Raw genomic sequence first — 16,487 nt, 5'->3', positions numbered from 1 at the left:
AAAATATTGAAAGTGAAAGTGAAGTTGCTCAGTCATGTCTGACTCTTTGGACTGTAGCCTACCAGGCTCCTCTGTCCATGGGATTTTCCAGGCAAGAATACTGGAGTGGGTTTCCATTTCCTTCTCCAGGAGATCTTCCCTGACCCAGGGATCGAACCTGGGTCTCCTGCATTGTAGGTAGACACTTTACTGTTTGAGCCAAATATTACCCATTTGATTATCTATCTCAAATTTTTATTATTCATGCAGCCTTTCCTTAATATGCCATCCAAAAAAGATCAAACTCTTCTTTGTAAAATATTTCGTTTTTCATCTCTCTGCCGTCATTCACATTTTATATCTCTTCTCTGAGTATAGTTATATTTATTACTTATTTTAAACCACAGATCAAACCTTTTTTAAGGTACAGAGACTAAATATTTTAGGCTTTGCAAACCATATAGCAGCTTAGCCAGCTACTCAACTGCACTGCTGTGCAAAAGCAGCATAGAGGCACAAGAGATGCCAGAAAAACCTTATTTACAAAAACTAGGCAGTCATCCACCTGACCATAGTTTACCAAACTCTGTTCTAAGTGATATAGGTACTAAACACAGAAGTTATTTTTTATTCTTTTATGTATTTCCTGAAAGATTTCTAGCATTTGTCCTCCATACTGCAAAAGATCAATAAGTAAATATATCTAGAATAAAACTGACACAAATATTTGCATGTACCTCCCAATTCCCTTTCTCTGTATATCAGAATCTAAAATTTTAAGAACAAGGCGCATAAAGAAATGCAAAACCAACAAGTTTATAATCTAGACAGATGACTGTGGGTTTTCAAGAATGCTAAATACCATTTAAAGCTTAGGTGGCCCTCTCTCTCTTTAAAACACAAGAGTTTATAATAAAAAGAGCTTACATTTTTCTTAAGACATAAAAGAAGTTTCTTAAAATATATGAATAGTACAAGACAACATTAGGTGATATCAGTTCAGTTCAGTCACTCAGTCGTGTCTGACTCTTGCAACCCCATGGATTGCAGCATGCCAGGCTACCCTGTCCATCACCAACTCCTGGAGTTTGCTCAAACTTATGTCCATTAGTCAGAGATGCCATCCAACCATCTCATCCTCTGTCGTCCCCTTCTCCTCCTGCCTTCAATCTTTCCCAGCATCAGGGTATTCTCCAGTGAGTCAGTTCTTCGCATCAGGTGGCCAAAGTATTGGAGCTTCAGCTTCAACGTCAGTCCTTCCAATGAATATTCAGGACTGATTTCCTTTAGAATTGACTGGTTTGATATCCTTGCAGTCCAAGGGACCCTCAAGAGTCTTCTCCAACATCATAGTTCAAAAGTATCAATTCTTTGGCCCTCAGCTTTCTTTATAGTCCAACCCTCACATCCATACATGACTACTGGAAAAACCATAGCTTTGACCAGATGGACCTTTGTCTGCATACAAGTTCCATAATTATTCTAAGAGGAAGTAAATGTCAAGGAATAAAGTATTGAATAAAATCATAAGAGAGTGGATCATGTGTAAATTATCTACTGTTTTACATTCCTGTTATTTATTGTTGTATAAGAAACTATCCCCAAACTTAGTAGCTTAAAATAACGGTCTATTCATTCTCATGATTCTGTGGGTTGACTGGGAAATTCTTCTGCCGGTTTCATCTGAATTCACAGATGAGACTACTTTCAAAATAGAGGACTAATTGACCAAGAAGGACCAAGGAGTTGGTGCTGCTTGTCTTCTAAGGCACTTTGGTCCTTCTCCACTTGGCCCTCATACTCTAAAACAGACTAGCTTCTTCACAGCATGCAGTTCCCAGGGCTCCAAGAGCACAAGCATATAAACTGCAAGGCTTCTTTAGGCATGGGCTTCAGAATACATTCACGATCACTTCTGTTGCATCCTACCACTCAAGGCAATTCACAAGGCCAGTTGTGATACCAGAGATGAAGAAACAGGCTCCATCTCTTAGAGGAAGGAGAGACAATCATATTGTGGAGGAGTGCGGTTACAAGGACGTGTGATTCACTGATGTCGTTACTATAATACTCTGTAACAAGATCCTTAAAGGGAGGCATAGTTGACTGCCATTGGGATGCTGCGTAGAGAAGTAGTGGGAGAAAAAAGCAGGAAAATTAGACAAAGATAAAATAGTAGAAATTGGCAAGTGTCAAGCTAAGGATTTCATATGTATTCTATTGAATGGCTATTTAAGCAGAGAAGTCCTCCTTCACAAATAATTCATATTATGAAAAAGAAGTCTTCTCTTTGTTTATTTATTAACAAGGGTTAGGGTAGGAGGGGCAAAATGATGATATCTATCTTCACTAAAAGGACATGACCTTAAATCACAGCATACACTAGAAATTTCTAGTTGAGATAACATCCTGATGATGAGTATATAAGTCTGAAGTTACTGAAAGATGTTGAAAGACTGTCTTTAAAATTAATCAAAACACGATTTTTTTCATTTACTTGTGATGCCTTCATCCTATCACAAACCTCAGGAGCATGAGTCTATTATTTGGGAAAAAAGAACGAAAGGGCTTCATAATTTTCAAGATCTTCTTTTTGTGAAATTTTCAGATATTCCTTGCCCTACCCTTATTTTCTATTTATTTGACCCTCCATCTTGAAGTTGACAGAAGAAAAGAAATAATCTTTCCTTTACTTCACTTTCTATTGTGGACCACATTTCTAACAATATGTTTAATTCAAACTATCTGGTGTAGATATTCAAATACTCATGGGCAACAGCTTTGTTCGATATGACTCATAAATAATAAATTGCACTGGAGAATGTAGCATAAAGATTAGGAATTCCTGCTTAAGGTAATAGCCAGAGCATGCTGTGAATCAACCACTTGGTCTGCTCTTTTTAATCTCTAATTTTACACAAAAGCAGTTTGTCCAATTTAAGTGGCTACTATGGGGAAAAGTTCAAAGTTGTATAATTCAGTGGCTGCTAAGAAAAGACAAACAAAAACAAAATCCTGGGTTGGGAAGATACCCTGGAGAAGGGAAAGGCTACCCACTCCAGTATTCTGGCCTGGAGAATTCCACGAACTAGTCCATGGGTTTGCAGAGAGTCGGACACGACTGAGTGACTTTCACAAGAAAAAAAGAAAATGTCTCCCTGTTTCACGCTACATATAAGTGTACTACTGCTTTGAGACAGGAAAAGACCTGATATATTTTTAACTTATTGAAGCTACATGTCAACAATTCAGATATCCTTTTTGAATGGTTATACCAGATTATATACATAAACTCCTGTAGATCACCCCAGGCTCTCTAAACACAGTTTTCTGAGCAGTAAACAGCACCAACAGTGAAAGGATTTGTTGACATTCCTTGCTAGTTGCCACAGGGATAAAACCAAACTGAAAACCTCAAAATATAAAAGACCACAGATATTAACACTTGAACCACTCAGTCTGAATTCAAGACAGACCTACTTCTCTAACCTTCCAGGTGTTCTCAATATGTCTGAATCCTAGTATATTTAACAACACAGAACTATATGTATATGTACAGGGGAATTGGAAAGTTAGCAAGGCTGTCATAAAATGAGGCTATAACTTTCTATTGATTCAGATTAAAGACCTATATTTTTTGGTTTAGTTTTCATGTGGATGTGAAATGAAACTTGTTTACAAAGATTATGCATGCTTTTGGGGGTGTATTTATATATACTTTGTATATATGCTGTAGCAGGATTTACCAAGGAAATACATCCTTAGTTTTTCCATTTTATTTAATCTATCACAAAGATACAAAGGAAAAACGCTTGCCCAGCTCATTGCACAGCATGATGCCTTAGAGGCAAAACATTTGAAGTTCATATTAGGCTTCTTTTTTATAAGGTAACTAATAAAGCTGGATATTACCTGGCTCCTCTGATAATCCACAGTGCTAGAAAACAGAATCATGATATTTAAACAATGCTGAAATTCAGGAAGGGAATGGTGAGATAAAATGAAGGCCATGCAATTATATGATCTAATATCTACTAGGTATTAAAATAAAAAAATCTTAAGAAAAGCTTAACAAATTTACCTTGCAAAATACAGTGGAATGAGTAACTTATATAAGACATTAATTAATTTTCCTTCAGCTATCATGCTTAAAAAAAACAGATGTCATTAATCACACATTTTTAATTCCATTAAACTTGTATCTAAATCAATCTTTTCTTCTAAACTTCAATATCTTGAATGTCATAGAAAGTCAAGTGACAGATTGCTCTGTTTCATTCAAGAGTCAATCTACGAAGCTACATGTGAGGATTTTAGGATTGTGTTGGTTGATCATGTACACATATATATTTATAAGCACTTTCTGGAGTCACATAACTCATGTAGAACACAAAGCTGCAAAAATGAGCTAATTTAAGGACCTTTACCAGGACACACTGTAAGAGAATTTAAAGTCACCATGGCAACAACTTGCCAACCCTTAACAACCTCAAAGATGAATATTTACTCAATCCACTAGATACCTGATATGCCTTCATTGTTGCCAGGGCAGGCAGTTCCTATTTGCCAGTTACATCATACACGCTGCGACTTCTTCAGTTTCTCACATCTCTGTGCTTTGCCCTCATCAACCAAAGTACCCCCTTTTCCTTGCCAAACATTGAAGCATTTCTTTTTGTTTTCTCAGTTCTAGTTTCTGTGCTGCATTACTCTGTGGACTTATTACTCCTCTCTATCCATCTTTAAGGCATAAATTCTTAGTTTATTAAAATAATTGTAATAGTTAAATTTGTTGAGTATTCATACTGTTTTATAGAGTATGCTTATTTTTCACCATATGTTATTTTGTTTAATTTTCATAATAAATCTGTGAAGCCAACAGTGGCTGGAACCCTGACTCTGCCACTTATTAGTTGTATACTCATGGATAAGCCATTCCATCTTTCTGTGCTTCATTTTATCTGCCATCTGAAAATGAGAGTCATATGCCTACTTGATGGGATTATCATGAGAATTAAGTCAGTTAATACATGTAAATCTCTCAGAAGAGTATCTGGCATATAATAATAGCCAGCATATACCAAGAGCATGATAGTATCTCCAGTATATAGGAGGAAATGGGTTGGCAGACATCAGGTAGTTTGCCAAGATCTTATCACTAGAAAGGGGTGGAGATGTTTCAAATGCTGCTAAGTTTCAAACACTTCTAAATCTTGGTGCCTTCTAAACTTTGTTGCCTTTTTCCCTTGGGCAAGTCTTCTATTGGGAACACATTTTTATGGTAATTTCTAGTTTATAAAACTCCTTCATATATTTTTCTAATTTGATCTTCACAACTCCTACAGATAGTACCAGCCCTACTTTATTTTTTTCTTTTTTGTGAAGAAAACGAGACTTGGAGAGAGTATAGGCCTTAAGCCTGGTCTCATGGACTTGGTTCAAATTCTGTTACAACATTTAAGAAGCAAAGAGAAATAAATGAATAAATTAGCTAATTTCATTAACTTATCTTTGCCTCATTTCATCATCTGTATAACAGGAATCATGTACCTACATCACAGAGTTGTTGTAACAATTAAATTAATCTGTGTAAAGTTCTCAGCATAGTGTCTGGCACACAATAAGAATTAATCAATTATAGGCTCTGGGCAGAGGAATGAAAGAAACAGGAGAAAGTGACTTAAAAAAACAAAAAAACAAAATATTGTTCTATATTCAACAGATTACCTGTCTCCTGAGAAACCTGTATGCAGGACAAGAAGCAACAGTTAGAACATGGCAAAACAGACAGGTTCAAAGTTGAGAAAGGAGTATGTCAAGGCTGTATATTGTCACTCTGCTTATTTAACTTATATGCTGAGTACATCCTGTGAAATGCAAGAATGGGTGAAGTTCAAGCCAAAATCAAGATAGCTGGGAGAAATATCAACAATTTCAGACATGCAGATGATACAACCCTAATAGCAGAAAGCGAAGAGGAACTAAAGAGCCTCCTGATGAAAATGAAAGAGGAGAGTGAAGAAGCTGGCTTAAAACTTAGCATTCAAAAAACTAAGATCATGGCCCACGAAGTGATCCTGCCCCATCACTTCATGGCAAATAGATAGGAAATAAATGGAAACAGTGACAAACTTTATTTTCTTGGTCTCCAAAATCACTGCGGATGTGACTGCAGCCATGAAATTAAAATACGCTTGGTCCCTGGAAGGAAAGCTATGACAAACCTAGACATGTTTTAAAAATCAGAGATACCACCTTGCCAAAAAACTTCTGCATATAATCAAAGCTATGAATTTTCCCATAGTCATGTACTGTTGTGAGAACTAGACCATAAAGAAGGTGCTCAGAATTGATGTTTTTGAACTGTGGTGCCAGAGAAGACTCTTGAAAGTCCCTTGGACTGCAAGGAGATCAAACCAGTCAATCCTAAAGGAAATCAGTCCTGAATATTCATTGGAAGAACTGATACTGAAGCTGAAGCTCCAATACTTTGGCCACCTGATGCGAAGAGCTGACTCACTGGAAAAGACCCTGATGCTGGGAAAGATTGAGGGCAAGAGGATAAGAGGGAGACAGAAGATGAGATGGTTGGATGGTATCACCGACTCAATGGACATTGTGCTCTGCTCTCCCAGAGAAAACTCTGGGAGACAGTGAAGGACAGGGAAGCCTAGCATCTGCATGCAGTTCATGGAGTTTCAAAGAGTCGGACACAACTTAGCAACTGAACAACAACAAATGTCTAGAAAGGGAATTAGCCTCATTGCTTTGTCCTTCACAATTTGATCTGCAGTTCATCCAGAATCTATTTCTGCATACGATATGAGGCAGAGATAAAAATTTACTTTTTCCTGTGTGGCCATCCAACTGCTGCTGCTGCTGCTAAGTTGCTTCAGTCGTGTCCGACTCTGTGCGACCACATAGACGGCAGCCCACCAGGCTCCCCCGTCCCTGGGACTCTCCAGGCAAGAACGCTGCAGTGAGTTGCCATTTCCTTCTCCAATGCATGAAAGTGAAAAGTGAAAGTGAAGTTGCTCAGTCGTGTCTGACTCTTAACGTCCTCATGGACTGCAGCCTACCAGGCTCCTCCATCCATGGGATTTTCCAGGCAAGAGTACTGGAGTGGGGTGCCATTGCCTTCTCCGGCCATCCAACTAACCTAACATCAGTTATTGAACACACCATCCCAACCCTCCTATTCTGAAATTAATTCATTGTCACCAATTTAGTATTTCATATACATAGGTCTATTTCTGGAACTTTACTTCCTGCTTGCTATTTGTCTATCCTTTGGCCAATATCTTGCTATGTAATTTAGGGCAGATTTATAAAAGTTTCTTATGTCTACCAGTTTTGTCATCTTCTTCAATATTGAATATTTTTTGCAATTTGTATTTCCATAATAAATTTTATAATCAACTTGTTAATTTTTGATATAGTCTTCCTGATATTTTTATCGGCCAGTCATTGAATTTGTTGACACGTCTACAATATTGAGTTTTCCAATCCATGAAAACTACATTAACAAAATGGTATACCCTTGCATTTATTTAAGTTCTCATTTTTCTCAAAATTGCTTTGTGACTTTATGTTTACTAGATTCATCCATAGATATTTTATTTTTTGTGTATAGTATTGCATTTTTTAAAAATCTATTTTATTGACAGGAGACAGAAGGAATATAATTTTACATCTAGACTTGTATCCAGTAAAATTACAAATTTTACATATTAAAATTATTCTTACAAGTTATTTTACAGTTTTCAACTCAGGATATCATCTGCTAATTATGACTATTTTATTTTTCTCTCTCATTCTCCATTACAAAGGAAACAGTTGCAATTTTAACCATTTATTTAATGTTTGTGGTTGTTTTTTTTGTAGCTACAATTAACAGATTAATGAAGCTTCCTTCTATTCCTAATTTGCTAATTTCTCATAGCAAATACTGTAGAGTTTAGTAAACAGATCTTTCATATATTTGTTTAAATTCATAAGTAATTGTATTTTTATATTAGTATAAATGGCATTGCTTTATAAAATTTCAATTTTCATTTGTTTGTTCCTAATCTACTAGTACTAGTACTACTACTACGAGGACGACGTCACTTCAGTCGTGTCTGACTTTGTATGACCCCATAGACGGCAGCCCATCAGGCTCCCCTGTCCCTGGGATTCTCCAGGCAAGAACACTGGAGTGGGTTGCCATTTCCTTCTCCAAGGCATGAAAGTGAAAAGTGAAAGTGAAGTCGCTCAGTTGTGTCTGACTCAGCAACCCCATGGACTGCAGCCTACCAGGCTCCTCCGTCCATGGGATTTTCCAGGCAAGAGTACTGGAGTGGGGTGCCATTGCCTTCTCCTAATCTACAGAAACATAATTAATTCATATATATTGACCTTAAATTCATTTATTGTTTTCTAGACCTTTCTGGATAGATTTCTTAGAAGTTTAGAAAATTATTTCATCTGCAAATAAAAGACAGCTTTACTTTTTTGTATGTTTAGTCATAGAGTTTTCTTGGTAGGACAGTTTTAAACTCTGAATTAGATTTCTTTAGTTGAATTCTTGAGTCTCTGCAAAGATTGCCTTTGTCTCTTCAAGTCCTTGAGAATGCTGGTTTGTTTGAGCCCACTCCCACTGCTTCCAGTCATAACTTGTGCAACTTATGTCTCTTTTCTTCAGAATCACAGTGTTATCTAATGTTCGATATCTGAAACCCATTATAATTTTAATCTTTGTTACCCTTATCTTGAAGCAGAGATATCAAGTACTCCTATATTATCATATTTACTATTAAAAAAAAAAAAAAAAGTTCCTGTACTTAATCTCTCTTCCAAAACCACAATATCACACTGGCTTAAAACAAATCCCTTAAACATTATTTGTTTTCAAACTAAATTTATATAAAGTATCATCTTCTCATCTAACATTGTGTAATTATTTCATTCTTAACTACAAAAATGACTCCATGGTATTACCAGTGGATAGCCTGATGCAAAACTTTGTTATTTAATTTTGAGGGGTTTTGTATATGTAAATTTGGCATTCACATACTGTTTCCAAGGCTTATTATCCTCCCTGCATTTCCAGTAACAGTGTAGGTAAAAATGATCTCTAAAAATACCAGTGTTTTTCTTCCTTGGGAGTAATTGACTTCAATAAAGTAATAGTTATTATTTGGTCAAAATATTGATATGTCACTGGATGAAAAATATTTCCTCTTTAGTCTTCTATTCCTCTGACACCAGTAAAGGTGTCAGCTATGATGTAGACTGGTTGAAAATTAGGACCATAATTTGGATTGAAAATTATAGCTAGCAACAGTGAGTCTTTGTTGACTTTATATTCTTCTTTATAATTTTCACTGGGTCTTTTATGATATAAAGTCTTCATCATAAAGGTTTATTTTTTTTTTAATCAATACCTACAAGAAATAAAAATCTCCCTGTCCTCCATTGATGTCACCAGTTCTCAGAATCAAAGTTCAGCAAAATTTAAGAAAAACTATGTTCATCTTGGCTTCTTTAAACAAAATATACATATATTAGCATAGATAATTGTGGAAATAAAAGATTACATAGGCTGATATCCATGAATCAAGTATGTGTTATGTTTTGGAGAGTAAAAGCTGTTTAAAAGTCATAACATCTCAGTTCCAGACCTAAGATTACTTTGAATAGGTTGTTTGACATAGAGGGCAATAAAACCTCAGTGATTCTAAGAGGAAAATTTTGTTTTGTGATGGCTAAATAATAGAATCTTAAAAGACACTTTAAAAATTATAAAGAAAAATATAAAACGAATCAAGACTCAACACTGCTAACTATAATTTTCAATCCAAATTATGGCCCTAATTTTCATTCAATCTTTGTCACAGATGAAAGAATAATATAAGTATTATCTAGTCATTATAAACAGAGAAGTTCAAATATGCTGCAATTCAGAAAAAAAGGACTTTAATGCTATCTGTGTACTTTAGAAAAGAGAATATAAAGACAGTACCCTCATTATTGACTTAGAGTGATGAAAATATGAGAAAAACTCAGGTGTGTCTTTGATGCCTGCCCAAACATATCTGATGCTTCCTGAGCAAGCATAAAATTAGAAGTTTTTTAAGTAAATGGTATATGTAGCAACTGCAATTCATTCTCATCAAACATCAACTAAAATAAACATTAAATATGAAACTTCAAATATGTATACTAAAATAAATATATAAGCAAGTGAAGTCTCCAGATAAAGTTAAAAGACATTTTTCATACTGAACTTTACAGCTTTTGAAACCATACTTTTCCATTTTATCAGTACTTTCTTGAATAAAAGAATTCCATTTTTCAGGGAACATGCTATCAGTAGAAAAGAGAGAGCACAAAAATGGGGTCACAACAGTAAAGCTCAGGCCCTGAACCAGTTCTAGGCCCTTTCATTTAAGATCCATGAGATCCTTCCTTAGTAAAGACAAGTTAAATGAGATCACAGAGTCTCCTACTTCAATACATAATAAAATAGAAAAATCAAGAGGATTCAGACAAAATTTACTGATAGCACTATCTACAGAAGGAAGCATAATCTCCAGACATATTCTTTGAATATGGCTGGCCAAAAGGAAAAAGGAGAGGTGCTAGTGTATTTAAGCAGAGTTAATTTTGATTACCGCTACTCACAGTAATAGTGGCAGGAAAAGGAGGTGAATTGATAAAATCCTGCCTATTCATACAGAACCTAGGTTTGAGAGGAAATAAAATAGAGATATAAAAGGAGCCAGAGGAAGTAAATTATTGAATCTGAGGCATGATGTCAAGTATGATGAACACATTTCATTAGATGGGGGAGTTTCCAAAGGGTTTATCAATTTTACCTTTATAGATGGAAAGAAAAATAAGATGTCAAAAATTTTCATAAACATAAAAAGATAACTCTTCAGGAGTGTGTTAGTTTTTAAATATGTCCATAAATTCTTATATATTCTTTCTCCTTGAGTTATCTACACCTGTCCCACCCCTGACTATTATGCATTCATAAGGGGAAGATTGTTATTTTTGTTAATTCACAGATCTTCAACTCAGAAGACACTATCCATGGGAAACTTTACCTAAAGTGGGCTTCGTCCATATCTCGGCCTAATTTAGATGACAACAACTTGTACGTTAAACTGAGGGTATGAAGGGATGAAAATCTGGGGGGTCTTGTAGAATGTAAGTGCATTTTGCATGTGAGAAAAATATAAATATTACTTGGAGTTCAGAAGCCTGACTATGGTGGTTCTAAATTATGTACACAAATAAATAGATTCTCTTCCATTTATAGAGTATCACTGTCCCTTGAGTGTGGGCTATTGATAATAATTTGCATTCAGTGAATAGACTCTGGAAAAAATGATGGTGTATCACTTTCCAGTGTAGGTCAGAGATGTGTCATGGCTTCCATAATGCTCTTTTTCAGATTGCCACATGGAGAAAGCTACCTTCGATGAAGTGAGGACACTCCAACAGTCTGTGCAAATGCCCATGTAGTATAAAACTGAGTTCCCTTTCCAAGGGTCAGCAAGGAACTGAAGCCTCTTGCCAAAATCACATAAGTGAGTTCAAAAACTGATTCTATAGCACCAGTCAAGACTTGGCTGCTCACCAGTGTGAGTATAGAATTTAATAATTCTCTTGAGCATTGGCAAAGTACTTAGAAAGCTTTTGCCTTACTAGAAGGATAAAATTAGCTGTAAACATTATGCTGTTACTACTTATCAGTGCTTAAAAGCCATACCTGAGGACTCAAACTGATTTCAATTAATTTAACTGTGTTCCAAAACAAAGCTCAAGAATACAGATAAAAGTGCAAAAATAGAACCCAACAATGTAAAACTGATGTTGTCTAGAATCTAATAAAATTATTAGACATCCAAAGAAGCAGCTGTCTATAGTCTATAACAAGGAAAAATCATAATTGAAATAATTAAAAGACATCAATGACAGATTTAGTATACAAGGACATTAAAGCAGTCATTATAACTGTATTTGATAAGTTTAAGAAGTTAGGAAATGGATTAAACATGCTAAATACAGACCAAAAAAAAAAAAAAACCCATATCAAACTTTTAGTGGTGAAAACTATAATTTATTTTCATGATGATCTTGAAACTTTGAAGAAAAACTGGTAATATACACATTGATTTGGGTGTTAAGCTTTTGGGGGGGCACATTTAGAATGCCACATGTTTTTCAAGAGTACCCACAAAATAATACCACATACAGTTGGTTTTAATATAAAGAAAACAGTAATCTTAATCAACTGATTAAGAAAATGATTTGAGCATCAACAAAAATTTCATGATTGCTTGTGTGCAATTTCATCCGTGTGAATCCAGGCAAAACAGGAACTCAGCTACATGATAATCCACAAATCACAAACACAGATACACACATCCAAATCCACCAACTATCTATGACATCTAAAATGAAAAAATACAGTAGACAGGATTGAAAGCCAATACGATGTTGCAGAAGAAATACTAGAGAACTTGAAAATACATGAATAAAACATACATAAAACAAAACCCAGAAACAAAAAGAATGAAAAATTGAAAAGAGAATCAGTTCTATGAGATCTAATCTACATGTGAAAGGAAATCCTTAAAGAGACAAGACAGAGAAAAAAATGTATCCACAGAAAAAAAAATCTCAAATATATCCCCCAAATTTGGTGAAAATAATAAACCCACAGATTCAAAATACTCAACAAAACTCAAGCAAAAGAAATATGGAAAAAGAAACTATACCAAAACACATCATAAAACCAATGATAAAAGAACAATCTTACATTGACAGAAAAAGACATGTGTACAGAAGAACAAAGGTAAGAATGAGAGATGTCTTCTCACCAGAAACAATCTAATCTTGAAAACAGTGGAGAAACATCTTTAAAGGACAAATGTAAATGTCAATCTAGAATTATTTATCCAGCAAAACAATATATTTCCAGTCAAATGTGAAACATTTTTCAAAATGCAAAAGCAGAGCAGATGAAATCTTGAGATGAGCTTGAGATACATAGAGAGATAATCTTGGATTATCCAAGAAGGCCCAAAGTTATCAGAAGGGTTTTTATAAGTAAATGAGGAAGGCAGTAGAGTGAAAGTGTCAGACTGATGCAGTATAAGAAAGTCTTGATCAACTATTGCTGAATTCAAAGTGCACTGTGATCCGAGTGTGCCAGCCTTTAGGATCTGGAAAAGACAAGGAAATAGATTATTCCCTTGAGTTTCCAAAAGAAACACAGGCCTGCTAATTCCAGAATTTTAGCTTACTGAGACCTATTTCTGGACTCCTCACCTTCATAACTGTAACATAATAAATAAATCTGTGCTGTTTAAAGTTATTAACTCTATGATAATTAGTTAAGCAGCCATTAGAAACTAATACAATAAGCAATAGAAATGCATTGGGGGTTTATAACACACGCCAAAGTAAAAGTGTAAAATATAGCATAAATGCTGGAAGGGAGACATGAAAACATTCTACTGCTAATTTCTTATATCTCAAGTGATATTACATCACTCAAAGTAGACTGTGATAATTAAAATATAGATAATACCAATCCAAAAATAACTACTAGAATAATATAATAAGGAAATACCTAAAAAACAAAAATACTCAATATAAATGGAGGAAAAAAAAAAAAAAAGACAGAGAAACAAAGAACAGATGAAACAAATAGACCACACTTTGCTACTGTAGCAAAATCTAGTCTATACTGATTAACACATCGGTTAAACCATCATTTAAGCATAAAACAACATATATTGTCACATAAGCATGAAACTGTAATCTTATATGATTTAGTCATTTAGAAAAGCTTTTTGAAATAAACCCTAACAACTTTGAAATGAATTAAAATAAATTCAATTGGAGACAGTATTATAAAAACATTGAAAGTCAGTCAGTCATGTCCAGCTCTTTGGGACCCCATGCACTGTAGCCCACCAGGGTCCTCTGTCCCTGAAATTCTCCAGGCAAGAATACTGGAATGGGTAGCCATTCCCTTCTCCAGATCTTCCCAACTCAGAGATCGAACCCAGGGTCTCCTGCATTGAAGGCAGATTCTTTACTGTCTAAGTCACCATTAGGGCTCTAAATAAGAAACAGTGCCCTAGAATACCAATATTAAAGGTCTCAAGTTCGAAATAAGAAAAAAAAATCAATAAACAGAGCTGTGGAAATAGAAATATGTGTAACTGAAAATGTCTTCATTTTTTCAACAGTGGGAGTTAAACTATACTACACATGAGGTATATTGTGTTTGGCTTTAAAAATGAATTTCTGTGTTTATAATCTTTTTAATATAACAAACTTTAGGTGTTTTTTAATTGCTAATAAATTCTTACATTTTCATACCTAATTATTTTTACATGTTAAATTTAGTTTAATATTAGTTTATTAAAATAACAGTAAAATGTCAAAACCTCAGAGACTTGATTATCCATTTATCTCTCTTGTTACATATATACACATGCATTTAAGAGAATGGTCTATACTAAGAGCTTTACATCTTCTAATGAACATAAGAGATACGTAATATTATGTATTTCCAACAGAGATCACTGGGTCTTAGGTATCAGATAAGTTGCCCAAGGTCACAGAGGAGAGTGGCACCATGTATATTGCAATGAGCATCTCTCTCCTCATGAATTAAATGAATAAAGATAGCCTGTCTGGGGAGGCTTTACAAATAGCTGTGAAAAGAAGAGAAGTGAAAAGCAAAGGAGAAAAGGAAAGCTATAAGCATCTGAATGCAGAGTTCCAAAGAATAGCTAGGAGAGGTAAGAAAGCCTTCCTCAGCGATCAATGCAAGGAAATAGAGGAAAACAACAGAATGGGAAAGACTAGCGATCTCTTCAAGAAAATTAGAGATACCAAGGGAATATTTCATGCAAAGAGGGGCTCGATAAAGGACAGAATGGTATGGACCTAACAGAAGCAGACAATATTAAGAAGAGGTGGCAAGAATACACAGAAGAACTGTACAAAAAAGAACTTCAAGACCCAGACAATTACGATGGTGTTGTCACTCACCTAGAGCCAGACATTCTGGAATGTGAAGTCAAGAGGGCCTTAGAAAGCATCACTACGAACAAAGCTAGTGGAGGTGATGGAATTCCAGTTGAGCTATTTCAAATTCTAAAAGATGACGCTGTGAAAGTGCTGCACTCAATATGCCACCACATTTGGAAAACTCAGCAGTGGCTACAGGATTGGAAAAGGTCAGTGTTCATTCCAATCTCAAAGAAACACAATGCCAAAGAATGCTCAAACTACCGCACAATTGCACACATCTCACAATATAGTAAAGTAATGCTCAAAATTCTCCAAGCCAGGCTTCAGCAGTACATGAACCGTGAACTTCCAGATGTTAAAGCTGGTTTTAGAAAAGGCAGAGGAACCAGAGATCAAATTGCACACATCCGCTGGATCATCGAAAAAGCAAGAGAGTTCCAGAAAAACATATATTTCTGTTTTATTGACTATGTCAAAGCCTTTGACTGTGTAGATCACAACAAACTGTGGAAAATTCTGAAAGAGATGGGAATACCAGACCACCTGACCTGCCTCTTGAGAAACCTATATGCAGGTCAGGAAACAATAGTTAGAACTGGACATGGAACAACAGACTGGTTCCAAATAGGAAAAGGAGTACGTCAAGGCTGTATATTGTCACCCTGCTTATTTAACTTCTATGCAGAGTACATCATGAGAAACTCTGGGCTGGAAGAAGCACAAGCTGGAATCAAGATTGCCGGGAGAAATATCAATAACCTCATAAATGCAGATGACACCACCCTTATGGCAGAAAGTGAAGAGGAACTAAAAAGCCTCTTGATGAAAGTGAAAGAGGAGAGTGAAAAAGTTGGCTTAAAGCTCAACATTCAGAAAACTTAGATCATGGCATCTGGTCCCATCACTTCATGGGAAATAGATGGGGAAACAGTGGAAACAGTGTCAGACTGTTTTTTGAGGGGGGCTCCAAAATCACTGCAGATGGTGATTGCAGCCATGAAATTAAAAGATGCTTACTCTTTGGAAGGAAAGTTATGACCAACCTAGATAGCATATTCTAAAGAAGAGACATTACTTTGCCAACAAAGGTCTGTCTAGTCAAGGCTATGGTTTTTCCAGTGGTCATGTATGGATGTGAGAGTTGGATTGTGAAGAAAGCTGAGTGCCAAAGAATGGATGCTTTTGAACTGTGGTGTTAGAGAAGACTCTTGAGAGTCGCTTGGACTGCAAGGAGATCCAACCAGTCCATCTTAAAGGAGATCAGTCCTGGGTGTTCTTTAGAAGGAATGATGCTAAAGCTGAAACTCCAATACTTTGGCCACCTCATGTGAAGAGTTGACTCATTGGAAAAGACTCTGATGCTGGGAGGGATTGGGGGCAGGAGGAGAAGGGAATGACAGAGGATGAGATGGCTGGATGGCATCACTGACTCGATGGACATGAGTTTGGGTGAACTCTGG

The 16,487-nt window shown here is 35.7% G+C and overlaps 1 long non-coding RNA gene across 7 annotated transcripts in view; it reads right to left on the bottom strand.

Moving 5' to 3' along the window:
- The window catches only part of LOC123331512, a 277,777-nt gene that overhangs the window by 105,992 nt on the left and 155,298 nt on the right, over window positions 1-16,487 (bottom strand). For 3 of the 7 annotated variants that reach the window (XR_006548170.2, XR_006548173.2, XR_006548167.2), the window contains one exon: window positions 12,073-13,199. The exons of the other annotated variants lie outside the window; for them this stretch is intronic. This is a non-coding gene — a long non-coding RNA (uncharacterized LOC123331512). Of the gene's footprint in view, window positions 1-12,072; window positions 13,200-16,487 lie in introns of those variants that run through there. 7 annotated transcript variants of the gene reach the window in all.

Source organism: Bubalus bubalis, chromosome 2 (genome assembly GCF_019923935.1).
Source record: "Bubalus bubalis isolate 160015118507 breed Murrah chromosome 2, NDDB_SH_1, whole genome shotgun sequence".
Classification (NCBI taxonomy): Eukaryota; Metazoa; Chordata; class Mammalia; order Artiodactyla; family Bovidae; genus Bubalus; species Bubalus bubalis.
This window is presented reverse-complemented; position numbering and strand designations above follow the sequence as displayed.